This window comes from Cyprinus carpio, chromosome B8, assembly GCF_018340385.1.
Source record: "Cyprinus carpio isolate SPL01 chromosome B8, ASM1834038v1, whole genome shotgun sequence".
Taxonomy (NCBI): domain Eukaryota; kingdom Metazoa; phylum Chordata; class Actinopteri; order Cypriniformes; family Cyprinidae; genus Cyprinus; species Cyprinus carpio.
This window is the reverse complement of record NC_056604.1, coordinates 27,539,133-27,559,832: the sequence shown is the minus strand read 5'-3', so window position 1 is coordinate 27,559,832 and position 20,700 is coordinate 27,539,133. Positions and strand designations below refer to the sequence as shown.

General features: G+C 42.2%; 1 pseudogene; it reads right to left on the bottom strand.

Annotated features, from left to right (window-relative positions):
* Nucleotides 1-20,700, bottom strand: part of LOC109095498 — a 143,355-nt pseudogene that overhangs the window by 62,731 nt on the left and 59,924 nt on the right.

Genomic DNA, 20,700 nt, shown 5'->3' with positions numbered 1-20,700 from the left:
TCACTTAGGAGGCCAATCTAGTGGATTTTGCATACCTGAGCCACTCGTCGTGCATACGGGTATAAATAGGCGACAGGTGCATCCACTCATTAGATTTTTAGTGGTTGTATGAAAATCTGTTACAGAATAGCGGTGTCCCTTTCAGTGATTCTCCTGAGCGCTTCAACTAAAAGATCAGATTTCCTAAAAGAGCAAATCACGGACGATTCGCATCTTTTTAAAGAAGCTGTTTTGTCCATGTCCTTCTGGATGCAGTCATTTCCTGTCCTCTGACAACGGCCATGAGCGTTGTCTTCCATGTCTTTAGATGCGTTCGTGGGTGGTTCATGCCCGCGCTGCATGTGTGACCATGGCAACGCTGTGATCGCATCTCTCCTTTCTTATCTTACGGCAGTCCCAGCATGTCATTCGGTGTGCCGCCGGGGGATCAGATGTCGATTGCAGCATCGCGGGATGGGCTGTTGACCTCTGTGGATGAAGATTCGGCGGGGCTGCCCCCCTCGCGTGTTGTCGCCACTGCCGAATCGGACCCAGAGTTGACAGCTGTGTTTGCCCGGGCAGCTGTGAGCATCAGGTTGGAGGCTGCGCCCAGCAGTACAACAGCAGACTAAAGCCATAAAGCGCATCTTGCCCCAACCGAGCGGCAACCTCCCGCTCTCTCTCGTGAAGCCAACAAGGAAGTGACTAAAACTGCAATTCATCGACTGGCCGCTTGAGGCTGGCTGCAAAAGAGAGTCAATCCCATAGACTCCCCATGTTAAAATGACCAACTTTACAGCAGAAAAAAACATGTTTACAGCCTGGTGCAAAAAATGATTTTGGTCTATAAAGCTAATTTTGCCCTTCATGACAACTGTGAAGGGGGTGAATTTTTTTATAACTCATCTGTTTAAATAATATTAAGCCTTAAAGTTCTGCATAATTAAGGGAGTGGCCACTTGAGTGACAGGTGGATTGCCGCTGCTGACAATGCCGTCGCGCTAGGTGGGCGTGGCTTCAGCAACCAGCTCCCAACTTTTTGCCCATTTTCGATTTTCCGGGAGAGTCGCGCGGTGACGCGCTGCCAAGATGGCGACGGCCCGCTTTGCACACTTTGAGCTTCAAAACCGCTATTGAGGAGTCTATGGGTGACGTCACGGACACTACGTCCATATTTTTTTACAGTCTATGGCCCCAACGTGATCCTCTAGCTGCCACCATTCCATCATGGGCCATGCCTCAGTCTGCTCGTCGCCGTGGATGCCCTCCTGCATCCTCCAATCCTCTACGCCCTGCACTGAGACAACATCAAGGCCGGTGCATTGAGGCCCGCGCAGGAGAGCGGTGCCCCCCGGCCACGAAATCGTCCAAGAAGAAGATGAAGCATCTCTGACATGGGCAACTTGGAGATGTGGGAGACTGCTCTTCAGGAGGTGGCGGAGACAGCGCCACTCCTTCCCCCAGAGGAGGGCCGGGTGGAGAATCGTCAGTTTTCTTTTCTTTTTGTTCCGCCACTGGCCGTACCCACATTTTCAATAAAAGAACAATTTCCCTTTCCTCCGAGTTGCAAGGTTTGTGGTTTGACAGTGAGCAACGCACTGCCTTCTCATTCTCACCCATGTAGCAGAGGTCGCAGTTTGGAGACGCAACATCAGCGAGCATGCCCAGTCGGTGCTGAACAGCCTGAGTTCCTTCAGAGGCAGGACAGTGGTACCACTGAAACATTTTCAAAGGCTCCTGGGGCATATGGCATCCGCAGCCGCAGTCACGCTGCTCGGATTGCTACATGAGACCACTTCAGCAATGGTTACACCACCAAGTCCCGAGATGGGCATGATGCCATGGCACACATCGTGTCACTATCACACTGATGTATCCCGGCCTATACAGCCCCTGGTCGGACCTTGCTTTTCTACGGGCAAGAACAAGTGTGTCGTTGTCACGACAGATGCCTCCAACATGGGCTGGGGCACTGCGTGCAGTGGGCAGGCAGCTTCAGGGTCAGACGTGGCTCAAGTCACTGCATGTCATCCACATTCTGGGGGAGCTCAATTGTGCAGCCGACGCGCTTTCACGACAGCTCACTTTCCTCAGAGGATGGCGACTCCATCCCCAGATGGTCCAGCTGATCTGGAGTCGATTCAGGGAAGCTCAGGTGGACCTGTTTGCTTCCCACTGCCAGTTGTACTATTCCCTGACCGAGGCCCCCCTTGGCACAGATGCACTGGCACACAGCTGGCCTCGGGCTCTACGCAAGTATGCGTTTCCCCCAGTGAGCCTGCTCGCACAGACACTCGATTACATCCAGTGTTTGTATGCTGCACGATGTCGCCGACGTCGCTGCATCAGGGGGACACAATCGGGTGTTGCGGGTCTGCAGCAGGGAATGGTTGCTGTCTCTACGGAAACCAGTGGTAATGGAGCCTGTTGGATGGTGTTCCAGAGATGTTGTTGCAGTGACATAGGGTAGGGGATCATCGTCGTCAGCCATGAAAACGAGGGAGAAGAGGCGGCATTCAACATCGACTTCGTCGAAAACGTCACAATTTACCACTGCCATCGATACTCTTCAGCAATGCTCGCTCACTGAGGAATAAGATGGATGAGCTGCGTTTGAATGTAAGAGGTTGTAATGAATATCGCGAGTCATGTCTCCTCATTTATACAGAGAGCTGGCTTCAATGTGATTTCCCAGATTCCCTTGTTCATGTGCAGGGGTTCTTTAATGTTTGCATGGACAGGAATAACAACTCCGGGAAAACGAGAGGAGGTGGCATTGGTGTTTTCATCAAAGACTCTTGGTGTAGAAATTAAAAAGTAAAGGACATCCTGATCTTGAATTTATATGTTTAAGCCTAAGACCCTATTATTTGCCCAGAGACTATGGGGAATATTTTCATCTGCGCTGTATAGATTTTGCGGATGCATCGAAAACGGCCTCAAGAATAGCTGATTGTGTCCACCAGCAATTACAGAACAAACCTGAAGCACCGATTATTGTATTAGGAGATTTCAATCATTGTAGGATGGACTATGCTCTCCCAGGGTTTCAGCAGTATGTTTGTAATGGTACACGGAAAAATAAAATACTAGACAGATGTTACGGTAACATCAAAGAAGCATATGTAGCTAAGATTAGGCCTCCTCTTTCAAATTCGGACCATAATACCATCCAGTTAATTTCTATTTACAGGTCTGCCTTTAGGAAGAGCAAACCGTTTTTAAGAATAGTTAATGTGTGGCAGAATACTACAAAAGAGGAGTTGAGTGGTTGATTTCTGGCTACAAATTGGGACATTTTTTTTATCAAGATGACAATATTGACAGTATTGGGGAAGTGATTACAGGGTATATTCATTTTTTTGTTGATACTGTGGTCCCAAAAAAGACCATTAAGATTTATCCAAATGATAAGGAATATATTACCTGCGAGATTAAGCAATATATTAGGTGGAGAAATCAAGCTTTTAATAACAATAATAATATGGAGTTTAGAGAAATACAAAGGGAACTAAGGAAAAAAATTGAGGGAAGCAAGAGAGCAACACAATTTATGTGTTAGAGAAGCTATATAACTTCAAATACTAAAAAGTTGTGGGATGTTGTGAGAGGAATGATAAATTCAAATAAGAAATAAATACAGGTTTTAAATGGATTTGAAAAAGCAAATTGCAGGAATCGGTACATAAACAACTACATTATAAAATTTTTAGATGATACAGCTATACTTAGTTTGCTGACAAACAATTCAGATGTACAAATCAGAGATAGAAGGGGTTGAGGTGTGAGGAACACAACTTGATGTTGAATGTCAAAAAAACTAAAGAAATGATCTTTGACCCAAGGTTGGTGGGTAATCTTAGTCCAATTTTAGTTAATAAGGAGGAAGTTGAGCAGGTAACAACATATAACATATAAGTATTTAGGTATCTACTTTGATTCTCAGTTGCAATGGAGTCATCAAGTGGACTATGTTTGTACATGAGCTAGTCAGCACTTGCATTTTCTGAGAAGGCTCAGGGTTTATGGGATGGATAAAACTATCATGTTACTGTTTTACAAATCAGCTACTGAATCTATAATATGTTATGATTTTACAATATGGTTTGGCAATTTGACTGTTAAACGTAGGTCACAACTTGTGGTTAGAAGAGCTGGAAAAATAATTGGTATGTTGTCTCCACTTTCTCTTCAGGACATTTTTGAGAGGTCTGTTAGGAAGCAGAGTCTTAAAATGATTGGTGACCCAAGCCATATTCTCCATAAGGAGTATGAGCTAATTCCCTCGGGCAAGAGATATAGGGTTCCAGTCTGTAAGCTGAACAGATAAAATTTTCTCTAATTCCACTATATGTCAAATTATTGAATAAGTGATTGAAATTGTTGTGTGGGTGAGGGTAATGTGATGGGTAACAATGTAATGTTGGTGTATTATTAGGATTGTGTAGGAATTTTCTGAATATATATATATATATATATATATATATATAATTCCTACACAATCCTAATAATACACCAACATTACATTGTATATCATTATACATTTTGTATCATTGCATGTAAAAATAATTCACTTTGTAATGCATATGCAAAATGTGAAACTGCAATCTATTCACATGTAACCTAACCTGCTTTGCATCTTTATTATTTAATGCAAAAGCAATTTAACAAAACAAGTTTATGAGAGTCATCCATTTAATCTTAATCAAGAACAACTAATGATCAACGAATTGGAGCAGCATCGGCCCTTATATCACTTAAACATCAAATAGCCTTCAATTTACAGGTTATAACTGCATCTGTCTGTTGTAGACTTGTGAAGATTTATTTTAATGCAGATCCCATACTATAACCTGAAATAAATGTGCTCTGTTACTATTCATATTCAAGTATTTGTGCAGAAAATTATTAATGCGCATGCATAACAGGGAGGCACCCTCCCGAACACTTTTTCCCTGATAATGAAATAACCGATAATTGGGGTGCCTCACATACATGAGAAATTTATCAACAGAAAGCTTGAAATGTCTACTTTAAAACGAACCAATTCAAAATGAAAGCAAATACTCCATGATTATGTAATCTGTGAAGGTTACATTTCTCTCTAAAGGTGCATCCAGTACTGTGGAGATGAGAGCCAGTACAGTGAATTTCATCTTGCAGCCGACAAGAAAACATTAGTTTATTAATAAATAATTAAAATGTTTCCTTTTTCATAATTATTAGGCTATACTTCTGCCTTACTTTGTGGCAAACTTAATGAGTGTGCTTGCGCGCGGAATATATTAAGGCTCATTATGGTTTAGTAGACTTAATTTAATATAAATGTGCAATTAGTTGAGTAATGACATAAATGAACGACTGCTAGTAACTAGAAAAATCTTACAAGGGGGGCAACCCAAAATACCCTCTAGACATCTCTGTTAAAGTTTTTAAAAGCATTTTGTACGCATTTGCATATATGCCAGTCAAAAAAATTCTGCATTTCAGATTGGTCACATCCGTAACGGAGATATGTCACATCCATAAAATTTTCCTCTGAAACACAAAAAAGAAAATTTAAATAAAATTAATATTTATGTTTTGTGAATTGGAACATTTGGACCAATCAGACACACCATTTTTCATTTGATTTAACAAATCAATTATTCATTAGATTAACAAATGATCACAGACCCCTCTAAATATACTAGGTGCCAGGATGTCTGCGACTGACTCCAGAACTCTGGTTACCATGGCAACCACGACACCTCAGCCAGACCAGATAACTTTTACGACCCAAAAGTATGTGGAGAGGATCTTCCTCCTACTAAGTTCTCTCTGAAACATACTGCAATAAAAATTGACGTTTTTCTAATTAATTCATAGAAAAAACTTTCTTTGAATGAACACACATATACTTCAGGTCATTGTGTATGTTGTTACTGTTCTTGTGTATTGTCTTTTTGTCTTGCATACTGTTTTATGCATTCTTGTGATAGAACTACTCGTTAATGTAATTTTACCTATAAGTAATCTTACCAAGTTTAGTATCTATGAATTAGTCTTCTGATGATCTAAACGAGAATGTATATTATATGTTGGTACGTAAGCAATATATTAGTATTCTAAGAATCTTGAAGATTCTTCTCTTGAACCCCTACTCATGTTCCATTTTGCAAATTGCCATGCTTTCACAAAAAAGGTTGTAAAACTCTTCATTAGTTCCAACCTCCCGCTTGGAATTTCAGCCTTTCTCATTGGACAAGCCCATCCTGAGAGGCGTGAACCTTCTCAGACCATAAAGGCCTCACATCAGTGACCCGCCTTCAGTCTGCGTTTCTTTTAGATCCTAAGGGGATGAGGAGGATGAGCTAGAACTCTCTTGAACCCGCTAAGTCTGCACCAGGCCTCGTGCCTTGACTTTCCATTCACCAAAGATCTTAGGATCTCAGCTGACATCTCTCTTAGTTCTTTTCACTTTTCACTGGGAAGAAACTCCCAATCACCATCGAGTCAGGACATCTTTGTAATTCATCACTCTTCAAAACCGGAAGAACGTGATCGCGACTCCTACACCACTGAACCTCCAAACCATTAAGATTTGCATCCAGACACTCATTCCAAGCCAAGGAAATGTAAGTATAATACATTTAACTTAACAAAACAGAGGTTCAGTATAAGCTATAGACCCGTTATAAATGGTGCTGTAAAGAACAGAAACTGCTCTTTGTTAATAATTGGAATCTTTTCTGGGAGCGTCCTAGGCTTTTTCGCGCTGATGGCCTGCACCCCAGCAGAGTCGGAGCAGAACTCCTGTCGGACAACATCTCCAGGACGCTGCGCTCCATATGACTAGTAAGCCAATTCTCAAATAACTGCTATGATGGCTTTTGTTCTAACCGCTTAAATGTTAGAAGTACTTGCGCTGTCCAATCTATTAAGACTGTGTCTGTTCCCCGGATAATGAGGTCAAAATATAAATTTAATGTAGGATCTAGAAAAAATCTTATTGTGATTAAACCAGAAAAACGTAAAATAAATGAACAAAAACTATTTTTAAAGTTTGGGCTCATAAACATTAGATCACTCACACCCAAAGCAGTTATTGTAAATGAAATGATCACAGATAATAGTTTTGATGTACTCTGCTTGACTGAAACCTGGCTAAAACCAAATGATTATATTGGTCTAAATGAGTCCAACAAACTACTGTTATAAACATGAGCCCCGTCAGACTGGTCGTGGGGGAGGTGTTGCAATAATAAATAGTGATATTCTCAATGTTACCCAGAAAACAGGATACAGGTTTAAATCATTCAAAATACTTATGCTTAATGTTACACTGTCAGATATGCAAAATAAATCTTTTGTATCTCTTTCTCTGGCTACTGTGTATAGACCACCAGGGCCATATACAGAATTCCTAATAGAATTTGGAGATTTCCTCTCAGACCTGTTGGTTACCGCTGATAAAGCGCTAATTTTCGGAGATTTTAACATTCATGTTTATAATACAAATGATGCATTAGGACTTGCGTTTACTAACTTATTAAACTGTTTTGGAGTAAAGCAAAATGTCACCGGGCCCACTCATCGTTTTAATCATACGCTAGATTTAATTATATCGCATGGAATCGATCCTACTGACATAGATATCGTACCTCAAAGTGATGATGTTACTGACCATTTCCTTGTATCGTGCATTTTGCGTATTAATTGATAATAACTATATAGCTTCGCGTTATCGTCCAGGCAGAACTATTGTTCCAGCCACCAAAGACAGATTCACAAATAACCTGCCTGATTTATCTCAACTGCTCTGTGTACCCATAAATACACATGAACTAGACAAAATGACTGGCAATATGGGCACTATCTTCTGTAATACATTAGAAGCTGTTGCCCCCATCAAATTGAAAAAGGTTAGAGAAAAACGTACTGTGCCATGGTACGACAGTAATACCCACTCTCTCAAGAAAGAAACTCGTAGTCTTGAGCGCAAATGGAGAAAAAACTAACTTGGAAGTTTTTAGAATTGCGTGGAAAAAACAGTATGTCCAGCTATAGACAGGCTCTAAAAACTGCCAGGGCCGAGCATATCCACAAACTCATAGAAAACAACCAAAACAATCAAAGGTTTTTATTTAGCACAGTGGCTAGATTAACAAATAACCAGACGCCACCCGATCTAAATATTCCCTCCCAGTTAAATAGTAATGACTTTATGAATTTCTTCACTGATAAAATAGATAACATCAGAAATACAATAACAAATGTAGATTCTACAGTGTCTAATACTTTAGTTTTATCCATCGCACCCAAAGATAAACTGCAGTGCTTTACAACTATAGGACAGGAAGAGCTAAATAAACTTATCACTGCATCTAAACCAACAACATGTTTATTAGATCCTGTACCCACTAAATTACTGAAAGAGTTGTTACCTGTAGCAGAAAAACCTTCTCAATATTATTAACTCGTCGTTATCTTTAGGTCACGTCCCAAAACCATTAAAGCTGGCGGTTATTAAGCCTCTTATTAAGAAACCACAACTAGATCCTAGTGAACTGGCAAATTACAGACCCATTTCAAATCTTCCATTTATGTCTAAAATTTTAGAAAAAGTTGTGTCTGCTCAATTGTGCTCCTACCTGCAAAAAAATGACCTCTATGAAGAATTTCAGTCGGGTTTCAGGCACCATCATAGCACAGAAACTGCACTTGTTAAAATTACAAATGACTTGCTTCTTGCATCAGACCAAGGCTGCATCTCATTGCTAGTTTTACTTGATCTTAGTTCTGTGTTCGACACCATAGATCACGACATACTCATAGATAGATTACAAAACTATACAGGTATCCAAGGGCAGGCTTTAAGATGGTTTAGATCCTACCTGTCCGATCGCTACCACTTTGTTTATCTAAATGGGGAGTCATCTCATTTATCACCAGTAAAATATGGAGTGCCACAAGGATCTGTCCTAGGTCCTCTGCTATTTTCAATATACATGTTGCCCTTTGGTAATATCATTCGAAAATACGGGATTACTTTCCACTGTTATATAGTTGAGTATCATCAGCATATCTCAACAAGACCAGGTGAAACTTCAAAATTATCTAAGCTAACAGAGTGTGTTAAAAATGTAAAAGATTGGATGACCAATAATTTTCTACCATAAAATTTGGATAAGACAGAGATATTACTTATTGGACCAGAAAACATTACACAGAATCTCGTAGATTACAATTTGCAATTAGACGGATGTACTGTTACTTCCTCTACTGTCAAAAATCTGGGTGTTATATTAGACAGTAACTTGTCTTTTGAAAATCATATTTCCCATGTTACAAAAACAGCATTCTTCCATCTTAGAAACATTGCCAAGCTACGAAACATGTTACCTGTTCCTGATGCAGAAAAGCTAGTTCATGCATTCATGACCTCTAGACTGGACTATTGTAATGCACTGCTAGGTGGTTGTCCTGCATCCTCAATAAACAAGCTACAGGTAGTCCAAAATGCAGCGGCTAGAGTCCTTACCAGGTCAAGAAAATATGATCATATTACCCCAATTTTACAGTCTCTGCACTGGCTACCTATTAAGTTCCGTATCAGTTACAAAATATTATTACTTACTTGCTTACTTAAGGCCCTTAATGGCTTAGCTCCTGCGTACCTAACTAGTCTTCTACCACGCTACAACCCATCACGCTCCCTAAGGTCACAAAACGCTGGACTTTTGATAGTACCTAGGATAGCAAAGTCCACTAAAGGAGGTAGAGCTTTTTCGCATTTGGCTCCCAAAACTCTGGAATAGCCTTCCTGATAATGTTCGGGGTTCAAACACACTTCCTCTGTTTAAATCTAGATTAAAAACACACCTCTTTGGCCAAGCATTCAAATAATGCATCTCATAATTTTGGACTGCAGTTATATCTGACCAAATGTGCATTATTATTCTTTAGCTTGGGTTTAACTAATTAATTTTACTTGGCTGGAACAGCAGCTACGCTAATTATGTCTATATTTGTTTCTCTGTTTTGCCACGGGATTTACATCCCGTGGTAACTAGGATTTACACAAGCTCCAGTCTGGATCCAGAACACCTGAGAAGAGATGATGCCAACCCCTCAGAGGACCTCAGATGATGCTAACCCAGAGACAACATGCTGAACTACCACATTTTGCTATAAGTTTGATTGCATAATTGCTGTTAACAGTCTGTTTGTTTACGTCTTTTATTGATTTTTGTGAACATTTCTGCCATATGCACATGAACTGACAGTCACCACTGATAAGCTACTACTAAATATTGTAGAAACTTAATTTTCTGTAAAGTTGCTTTGCAATGATTTGTATCGTAAAAAGCGCTATACAAATAAACTTGAATTGAATTGAATTGAATGTCCGTAACCCATAGATTTCCCAAATCTAAAATAGGCCTAAAACACGTTCATAGATGGATACTTTTTCTGATGTCTGGACTCTATTTTCAGGGGTTTAGAAAAACATAAAGAGATGGTTCAATATATTGTTAATGAATACATTCTGTGAGAATTTATATTTCAGGTTTTGACTGCGAATGTCAGCCCATAAGACTGAAATTGCCCAATAATGAAACTAAAAATGATTAGTCTTGGGACAGTTTCTTATTACTGCAATATATTTTTACATTTGTATTGCCACAAGCAACATGGCATATTATATTGTATACACTCACTGGCCACTTTATTAGGTACACCTTGCTAGTATGGGTTGGACCCCCTTTTGCCTTCAGAACTGCCTTAATTCTTCGTGGTATAGATTCAACAAGGTGTTGGAAACATTCCTCAGAGATTTTGGTCCATACTGACATGATAGCATCATGCAGTATCTGCAGAATTGTCGGCTGCACATCCATGATGTGAATCTCCCGTTCCACCACATCCCAAAGCTGCTGTATTGGATTGAGATCTGGTGACTGTGGAGGCCATTTGAGTTAAGTGAACTTGTAAGAAAGGCCGCGCAGATAACTGAACAATCACATATGCGCAACTCCGGTGCAGACTGATGTGCTTAATCACAACCAGAGTGCATGCAATAAGCAGTGAGCAGCGCTCCGTTATGGGCAGAACTGCGCAAGAAAAAACTAATGCAGTACGTGGGGCTGTGCAGACGATAGTATTCATGCCATTCAGGGATATAATATAGTTATTGTGTGCGTTGATGCCATATAGTAAGTTTTCTATTCTCATTTCTTATTTAATCATTTAGATTATTGTGTTCGGGTGTTATATTGTGATTTATGGCCAGCCTCTAGATGACGCAATGCTAGATTCATTTAATATCTCCTCGTTAACTATTATAAACACAGTGTATATTATGTTTGGCTGTCGAATTAAGACATTTTCTGCTATATTGTGTATTGTATAGCTGGATACTTTGAGTTTCCAAATCTTTGACTTTTAAGTTTCATCAGTAATACTCATTATAATCTGTGACGCACTTTTTATTTAGTCACGTTTCCGTACATGTGACTGTGTTTCATGGCAGTCATTATTTCTTTGACGATGTTTGTAATTAATTTGCACACATTACAGTTTAGTTTCTGTTTTAGTTATTGGATGAATGTATATTGATACTAATTTCATATGATGTTACTTATATTTGTTATTTGTTTATTTCAGAACCACACACGCATATATTATAAAGCCAACTGCAAGATTGTTAGCCCATGCCTACTCAACTGTTCATTAAATAACCTCAATTCAGCAATTGGTCTGGTTCCTGTGTCCTGACCGGAACCCGAGAGTGATTACCACACAAAATAAGACTCGGCAATAGAACTCAATATACAGTCCTTCTAAGTCTCAGTAACATTGGTCCTTCGAGCCGGATGTGTGTCATTTCTCTCTAGAAGATGGATGATAGAGCCTCAACCAGACCTAAACGTCGGACCCACCCCCCACATCATTATGATGAGTACGAAATGGGTTTTGTGCTACCACAAAGACAGTTATCTGAACCAAGAATCAGTAGGCATGGGCAAGAAGAGGAGTTGTGTTCACAAGAAAAAAAGGAGCTGTCAAGAACACACCCCACACTTTTAGTCGTCGTCAGTCATTAAGGGATGATGACTGTACAGAGGAACAGCACATTGCAGTGAGTCAATACAGCCAAAGACCAGTTTCTGAATTCCAGTTAGCCCATCAGTACACAGAGAGAGCACAGGCTGAAAAAAAAGCAGATTATCCACTCCAAGCAGTTGGTCTTCAGTACAGTACAATTCACCTCCAGCCTCCCAGAAAGATCTTCTGCAAAGTAGAGATGAGCACCTGAACGCCACATTAGCTGAAATCAGAGAGACCAGATCTGAGTTAAGATTACTAGCAGAAACGGTGCGCAGCCTAAAGCAGATTCCTCAACCAGCTACAGGGAGCTCTCAGTCGAATACATTGGATCCACGTAAGTCTGATCAATTACCCACACTCCCTTTAGACCATGGGTTTATGCCTCCGCCCTGTGAAGAGCTGATCACTAATGTACAGGTTGATGAGTATGATGAGGCAGACTGGCCTGATCCCCCTCCATGGCCAGAGACAGGAGACCCACAACCTCAGCCTGCCAGTAGTGAGCCCATTGTCGACTTTGTGGACAAGATGATGAGTGAGCTTCAAGTTCTAAAACAAGCAGCTGTTAGTAAGAGTAAGCCTCTTGTTGCACATACACAAAGCCCTCCTATCGTTAAACATGGTACACTGACAGCAAAGACAAGCAGGATGCTTCAAGGCCATTTGAGTCAACCACAAGGCTTCCATCCTCAGTCACCTATTCGAGCCATTCCAGCATATAACTCAGAACAGTACAAGAGTTACCTTCAAGGTGAGCCTGTAGCGATCTCACAGCCATACCTGCCAATGAGGGCCCACACGAGAACTGTAATCGATCCTCGACACCAGATTCCTCTACATTCTGAGCCGATATACCGAGGTCCGATGCCGTCAATTCCCTACTTCTGTCGCAGAGACCCCAGTGAGTTTGCTAGGATGAAAATAGCTTTAGAGAATCTACTACCCCCAGATGGGACGGAGCTCTTTAAATACCAAATCCTGGTGGATCACTTGAAGTTGGAAGAGGCAAGGTTGATAGCAGATTCATATCTGAACTCCCCCAGACCTTACACTGATACCATGGCGGCTCTTAATCTAAAGTTTGGCCAGCCTCATCAGATGGCTCTGAATAAAATAGCCAGTGTTATGGACTCGCCTGATATTCGACGCGGTGATCAAGCTGCATTCGAGAAGTTCGCCCTACAGGTCCAAGCACTTGTGGGCATGCTTAAATCCCTTGGTCCCCCAGGAGAGATAGAGCTACAGTGCGGATCTCACGTAGCACGCTTGCTGAGCAAGTTACCGACAGAGATGAGAGCTGAGTTCAGGCGCAGCAAGTTCCATTATCCAGGAACAACCTATACTCTCACTGATCTCTCTGAGTGGCTGCAATATGAGTCGTGGTGCCAGGAATATGACGGTTCATCAACAGTGAAGATCACTAAGGAGAGACAATGGCCTAGACAGGAGCCTCGGCAGAAGAGGTGGACCACTACCTGTGCTACATGGATCTAGAGAGGCGATGGAGAGAGACGTTTCACCCACACAAGTGAATCCATCCACTAAGAACAGAACTGCACCTTACTGTCCATTCTGTAACAATGCAGAGCACTTCTTAAACCAATGCACAGAGGTTGTAAAACTGACCACAGACCAGTTATCAGAATGGATCCGTACCAATAGAAGGTGCTGGCGATGTGCTAGAACTCACCAAGCAGCCCAGTGCAATCTGCAGAAACCTTGCAGCATTTGTCAAGGTAAACACCTACCAGTGCTGCATGAAGTTAATTCCAAAACACCTAAGACTGTGGTCAAGTCAACTAAAGAGGAGAGCTGTCTAGTGAATACATCTTCTGAAGTGCTGTATGTGGACAAACCAGTAGATGGAAGTCGTGTGCTATTAAAGGTTATTAGAGTACTACTCCACCATGGTAAGCGCACTCTGAGCACCTATGCTATCCTGGACGATGGCTCAGAGCGGACTATGCTCTTACAAGCAGCAACACACCACCTGGACCTCCAAGGAGAGCCAGAAGACCTGGCCTTGCGGACTATACGTCAAGATATTCAAGTTCTCCACGGGTCCAAAGTGTCATTCCGTGTTTCCCCAGCCGATAAGCCTCAGCACAGCTTTCTCATAACCGATGCCTTCACTGCAGATCATCTTGGTCTTGCACTTCACTCTTACCCCATGAACAAATTACAGAAAAGTTACAAGCACCTTGTAGGCCTCCCAATACAGGCATTTGAACAGGCACAGCCCTTGCTGCTAATTGGAGCAGATCACCCTCACCTGATTACTCCTGTTAAGCCAGTAAGGTTAGGACCCCCAGGAGGACCGGCAGCCCTGAAGACACGATTAGGGTGGACATTACAGGGTCCCACCCGGCTTGTCGAGCAGTCCACAGCAGTGTTTATTGACCTCAACAAATCCCCTAGTGGCAGAGCTTTTCAAGAACGTAGAGAAACTGTGGCAAGTGGACGTACTTCCTATCAAGAATGAGAAAGAGGTTACCAGGTCACGACAAGATCAAGAGGCCATTAACATGCTTGAATTAAAGACCAATCGAGTTAAAGTGGATGGAGTTTTACGTTATGCCACCCCGCTGCTTAGGCACAAAGATATGCCTCTTTTCCAAGCCACAAAAGGAAATGGTAATGCCCAGCCTCCGGAACACCGAACGTTGCCTCGTTAAAGACCCGGAACGAGCGAAGGCATACAACGCTGAAATTCAGAAACTGACTCAGGCCGGAGTAGTTAGGAAGCTGAACTACCATGAGATGACACAATCAGTTGAATCATGGTATATTCCACACCACATGGTGACCCACAATAGCAAGAATCGTATAGTGTTCAACTGCTCTTACCAGTACCGAGGTCTGAACCTAAATCAGTGGCTGTTACCTGGACCCACCTTAGGACCCTCACTCCTAGGAGTGCTGTTACGATTTCGAGAGCATAGTTTAGCCATAAGTGGTGACGTGAAAGCCATGTTCCACCAGGTCCGCCTGCTCCCTGAAGATCGCCCCCTTCTGAGATTTGTCTGGAGAGACCTGGAAAGAGACCAAATTCCATCTGTGTATGAGTGGCAGGTTTTTTTACCTTTTGGTACGACGTGTAGTCCGTGCTGTGCCACTTACGCCATGCAGCACCATGTAATCAGTCACAGCCAGCCAGAGGATGATGTGAGGTTTTCCATTGAGAAATGCTTCTACGTTGATAATTGTCTGCAAAGCCTCTCCTCACCTGACCAGGCCAGAACCCTGATAGATAAGTTAAGGAAGACTTTAGCCTCAGGTGGATTTGAACTCCGACAGTGGGCCAGCAATAAGCCGGATGTCATCAGTCACCTACCCGAAGAAGCTCGATCAGACAATCTGGAACTCTGGCTAGCTCATGACCGAATAGATAACCCTGAATCTGCTCTTGGCCTCAGCTGGCACTGTTCAACAGATGAGCTGAGATACAAACATCGCCCTGTGAATTATGATGCTCCTACCATGCGGAACATCTACAAGGTTTTAGCCAGCCAATATGACCCTCTCGGCTTTATTCTGCCATACACCACCCGTGCCAAAATATTAGTGAGACAACTATGGGACAAACACAGAGACTGGGACGACCCCCAGCTGCCGCAGGATTTGCTACAGGCCTGGAGGGATTGGGAAGGAGAGTTAAAATTCCTGCCGAGGATCACGTTCCCCCGAGCATACGTACCTCCTGCCATGGATGAGAGAAGAATAACTCATGAGATACATGTGTTCTCTGATGCCTCGGAACAATCCTATGGAGCTGTCGCTTACCTGAGGACAGTTGATACTCAGGGTCAGCCTTATCTCTCCTTCATTGTAGCCCGTTCAAGAATTGCACCTAAACGACTGCACTCAATGCCCAGACTGGAGCTCTGTGCTGCCCTCACAGGAGCCCAACTCAGTAGATTGTTAGAACGAGAGCTTACCCTGCCAATCAGCCGAACTACCCTCTGGACCGATTCAACCACGGTCTTGTCCTGGTTACACTCTGAGTCATGTCGATTTAAAGTTTTCGTTGGCACTCGAGTGGCAGAAATTCAGGAGCTCACTGATCGACTTTCATGGCGATATGTTGACTCAGCGAAAAACCCTGCTGATGACCTCACCAGAGGTAAGAAGCTAGAAGAACTAGCTGAGCCTAACCTATGGAGCCATGGGCCACCCTTTCTTCTTCAAAGCCCAGACAAATGGGCCGACCCCACCAACAACAGTAATAGACGAGTGTCACACAGAACTTCGCAAGTCTATATTCTGTGGAGTCACTACAACCATACCTGACAAGGAGCCTTACCTACCAGATGTGCATCAGTACACCACTTGGAGGGAACTTTTGGAGGCAACCGTACAGAAGCTTCAAGGGGCGGCAAGTAACAGCAGAGCTCTGAGCGCTGATGACTACAGTACAGCCGAGATTTTTATCCTAAGAAGGGCACAACAGGATAGCTTCACAGAGGAGTTCAGCCTACTGCGAAATGGGAAAACAGTTCAACGTAATAGCCGTCTACTTACGCTGTCTCCAGAGCTGGACAAGACAGATGAACTCATTAAGGTTGGTGGCAGATTGAGACAATCTGAAGACTTAGACCCAGCTGCTGTGCATCCCATTATTATGGATCACCACCATCCCACCACTAAGCTTTTGATCCAAGACTACGATTCTCGACTCGGCCACCCCGGCCCTGAGAGAGTGTTTTGCAGAGATCCGCCGCAAGTTTTGGATCTTACGAGGTCGAGAGGCAATTCGACGATATCAGCATACCTGCACAGACTGTAGACGATGGAAATCAAACCCTCAAATTCCTAAGATGGCAGACTTACCTATAGCACGCCTACGCCTTTATAAGCCAGCATTTTACTCGACGGGGATGGACTGTTTCGGGCCCTTTGTAGTTAAGGTGGGCAGGCGGACCGAGAAGAGGTGGGGAATCATATTTAAATGCCTTACAACCAGATGTGTACATCTAGAGATCCTCACCAGTATGAATGCCGACTCCTTCTTAATGGCCTTGAGGAGGTTCATCGCCAGAAGAGGGACACCAGCTGAGTTGTTCTCCGACCAGGGAACAAATTTCCGGGGAGGAGAAAGAGAGATACGAGAGGCTCTTGCGGAACTGTCTCCAGAACTCCAACTCCAGTTTGCCAAACATAAGATACATTTTCACTTCAACCCACCTGGCGCACCCCACTTCGGCGGAACGTGGGAAAGGGAAATTCGCTCTGTGAAAACGGCACTTTACAGAGTAGTAGGAAGTCAAGCTGTCACGGAGGAAGTGCTCCATACTGTTCTCCTGGAAGTAGAAGGCATGTTGAATGCTAAACCATTGGGATATGTATCCTCTAACCCTAAGGACCTTGATCCGGTGACTCCAAATTTTCTTCTGATGGGGCGGCGGGATGGATCCCTGCCCCAAGCAGTGTACCCCAAATCTGAACTCCTGAGCAGACGCCGATGGAGACATTCCCAAATTCTGGCTGACCAGTTCTGGTCTAGTTTCATTAAGAACTATCTCCCAAGTCTACAGTCCCGCCAGAAATGGTATTCCACCTCTACAGATATATCCCTAGGATCTGTAGTACTGATGATGGACCCTCAACTGCCGAGAGCGCACTGGCCTATAGGACGTGTCACCAAAGTTTACCCCCAGTGCTGATGGACATGTAAGGACAGTGGACGTAAAGATCAATGACAGAACCTACACTAGACCGGTAGCCAGGCTGATTGTTCTATCAGAGGTTCAAAATGAAGATAAGAACTGTTCACAGCTACTGAACTAAGTACTTATTCAGGAACAAATGTGCTCCACACATTTGGGGGCGGCTGTAAGAAAGGCCGCGCAGATAACTGAACAATCACATATGCGCAACTCCGGTGCAGACTGATGTGCTTAATCACAACCAGAGTGCATGCAATAAGCAGTGAGCAGCGCTCCGTTATGGGCAGAACTGCGCAAGAAAAAAAACTAATGCAGTACGTGGGGCTGTGCAGACGAGAGTATTCATGCCATTCAGGGATATAATATAGTTATTGTGTGCGTTGATGCCATATAGTAAGTTTTCTATTCTCATTTCTTATTTAATCATTTAGATTATTGTGTTCGGGTGTTATATTGTGATTTATGGCCAGCCTCTAGATGACGCAATGCTAGATTCATTTAATATCTCCTCGTTAACTATTATAAACACAGTGTATATTATGTTTGGCTGTCGAATTAAGACATTTTCTGCTATATTGTGTATTGTATAGCTGGATACTTTGAGTTTCCAAATCTTTGACTTTTAAGTTTCATCAGTAATACTCATTATAATCTGTGACGCACTTTTTATTTAGTCACGTTTCCGTACATGTGACTGTGTTTCATGGCAGTCATTATTTCTTTGACGATGTTTGTAATTAATTCGCACACATTACAGTTTAGTTTCTGTTTTAGTTATTGGATGAATGTATATGGATACTAATTTCATATGATGTTACTTATATTTGTTATTTATTTCAGAACCACACACGCATATATTATAAAGCCAACTGCAAGATTGTTAGCCCATGCCTACTCAACTGTTCATTAAATAACCTCAATTCAGCAATTGGTCTGGTTCCTGTGTCCTGACCGGCACCCGAGAGTGATTACCACACAAAATAAGACTCGGCAATAGAACTCAATATACAGTCCTTCTAAGTCTCAGTAACAGAACTCATTGTCATGTTCAAGAAACCAGTCTGAGATGATTTGAGCTTTGACATGACATGATTTGAACATCTGACATGGTGCATTATCCTGCTGGAAGTAGCCATCACTGTATTCATAAAGGAATGGACATGGTCAGCAACAGTACTCAGGAAGGCTGTGGCATTCAAATGAAGCTCGATTGATATTCAAATATCTTATATAGGCCTATATTTATTTAACTGGATTGCCAGTGAGCATGCTGCTATTTGATACTGCTTTTGATGAATAGCTTTCAGCAAAACTGACTTATAGCACCAATGATAAGCACCGTTTATTTTTTAACCTCACATAAATTTATTAATGGAACAAAAACATATTTTTGCTGTACAAACCCGATTCCAAAAAAGTTGGGACACTGTACAAATTGTGAATAAAAACAGAATGCAATCATGTAGAAGTTTCAAATTTCAATATTTTATTCAGAATACAACATATATATATGACATATCAAATGTTTAAACTGAGAAAATGTATCATTTTAAGGGAATAATAAGTTGATTTTAAATTTCATGGCATCAACACATCTGAAAAAAGTTGGGACAAGGCCATGTTTACCACTGTGTGGCATCCCCTCTTCTGTTTATAACAGTCTGCAAACGTCTGGGGACTGAGGAGACAAGTTGCTCAAGTTTAGCAATAGGAATGTTGTCCCATTCTTGTCTAATACAGGCTTCTAGTTGCTCAACTGTCTTAGGTCTTCTTTGTCGCATCTTCCTCTTTATGATGCACCAAATGTTTTCTGTGGGTGAAAGATCTGGACTGCAGGCTGGCCATTTCAGTACTGGATCCTTCTTCTACGCAGCCATGATGTTGTAATTGATGCACTATGTGGTCTGGCATTGTCATGTTGGAAAGTGCAAGGTCTTCCCTGAAAGAGACGACATCGGGATGGGAGCATATGTTGTTCTATAACTTGGATATACTGTACCTTTCAGCATTGATGGTGCCTTTCCAGATGTGTAAGCTGCCCATGCCACACGCACTCATGCAACCCCATAACACCAGAGATGCAGGCTTCTGAACTGAGTGCTGATAACAACTTGGGTTGTCCTTGTCCTCTTTAGTCCGGATGACATGGCGTCCCAGTTTTCCAAAAAGAACTTCAAATTTTGATTCGTCTGACCACAGAACAGTTTTTCACTTTGCCACAGTCCATTTTAAATGAGCCTTGGCCCAGAGAAAATGCCTGCGCTTCTGGATCATGTTTAGATATGGCCTCTTTTTTGACCTATAGTGTTTTAGCCCGCAACGGCGAATGGCACGGTGGATTGTGTTCACCGACAATGTTTTCTGGAAGTATTCCTGAGCCCATGTTGTGATTTCCATTACAGTAGCATTCCTGTATGTGATGCAGTGCCATCTAATTGCCTGAAGATCATGGGCATCCAGTATGGTTTTCCGGCCTTGACCCTTACACACAGAGATTGTTCCAGATTCTCTGAATCTTTGGATGATATTATGCACTGTAGATGATGATAACTACAAACTCTTTGCAATTTTTCTCTGAGAAACTCCTTTCTGATATTGCTCCACTATTTTTTTGCCACAGCATTGGGGGAATTGGTGATCCTCTGCCCATCTTGACTTTTGAGAAACACTGCCACTCTGAGAGGCTCTTTTTATACCCAATCATGTTGCCAATTGACCTAATAAGTTGCAAACTGGTCCTCCAGCTGCTCCTTATATGTACATTTAACTTTTCTGGCCTCTTATTGCTACCTGTCCCAACTTTTTTGGAATGTGTAGCTCTCATGAAATCCAAAAAAAGCCAATATTTGGCATGACATTTCAAAATGTCTCACTTTCAACATTTGATATGTTATCTATATTTTATTGTGAATAAAATATAAGTTTATGAGATTTGTAAATTATTCCATTCCTTTTTTACTCA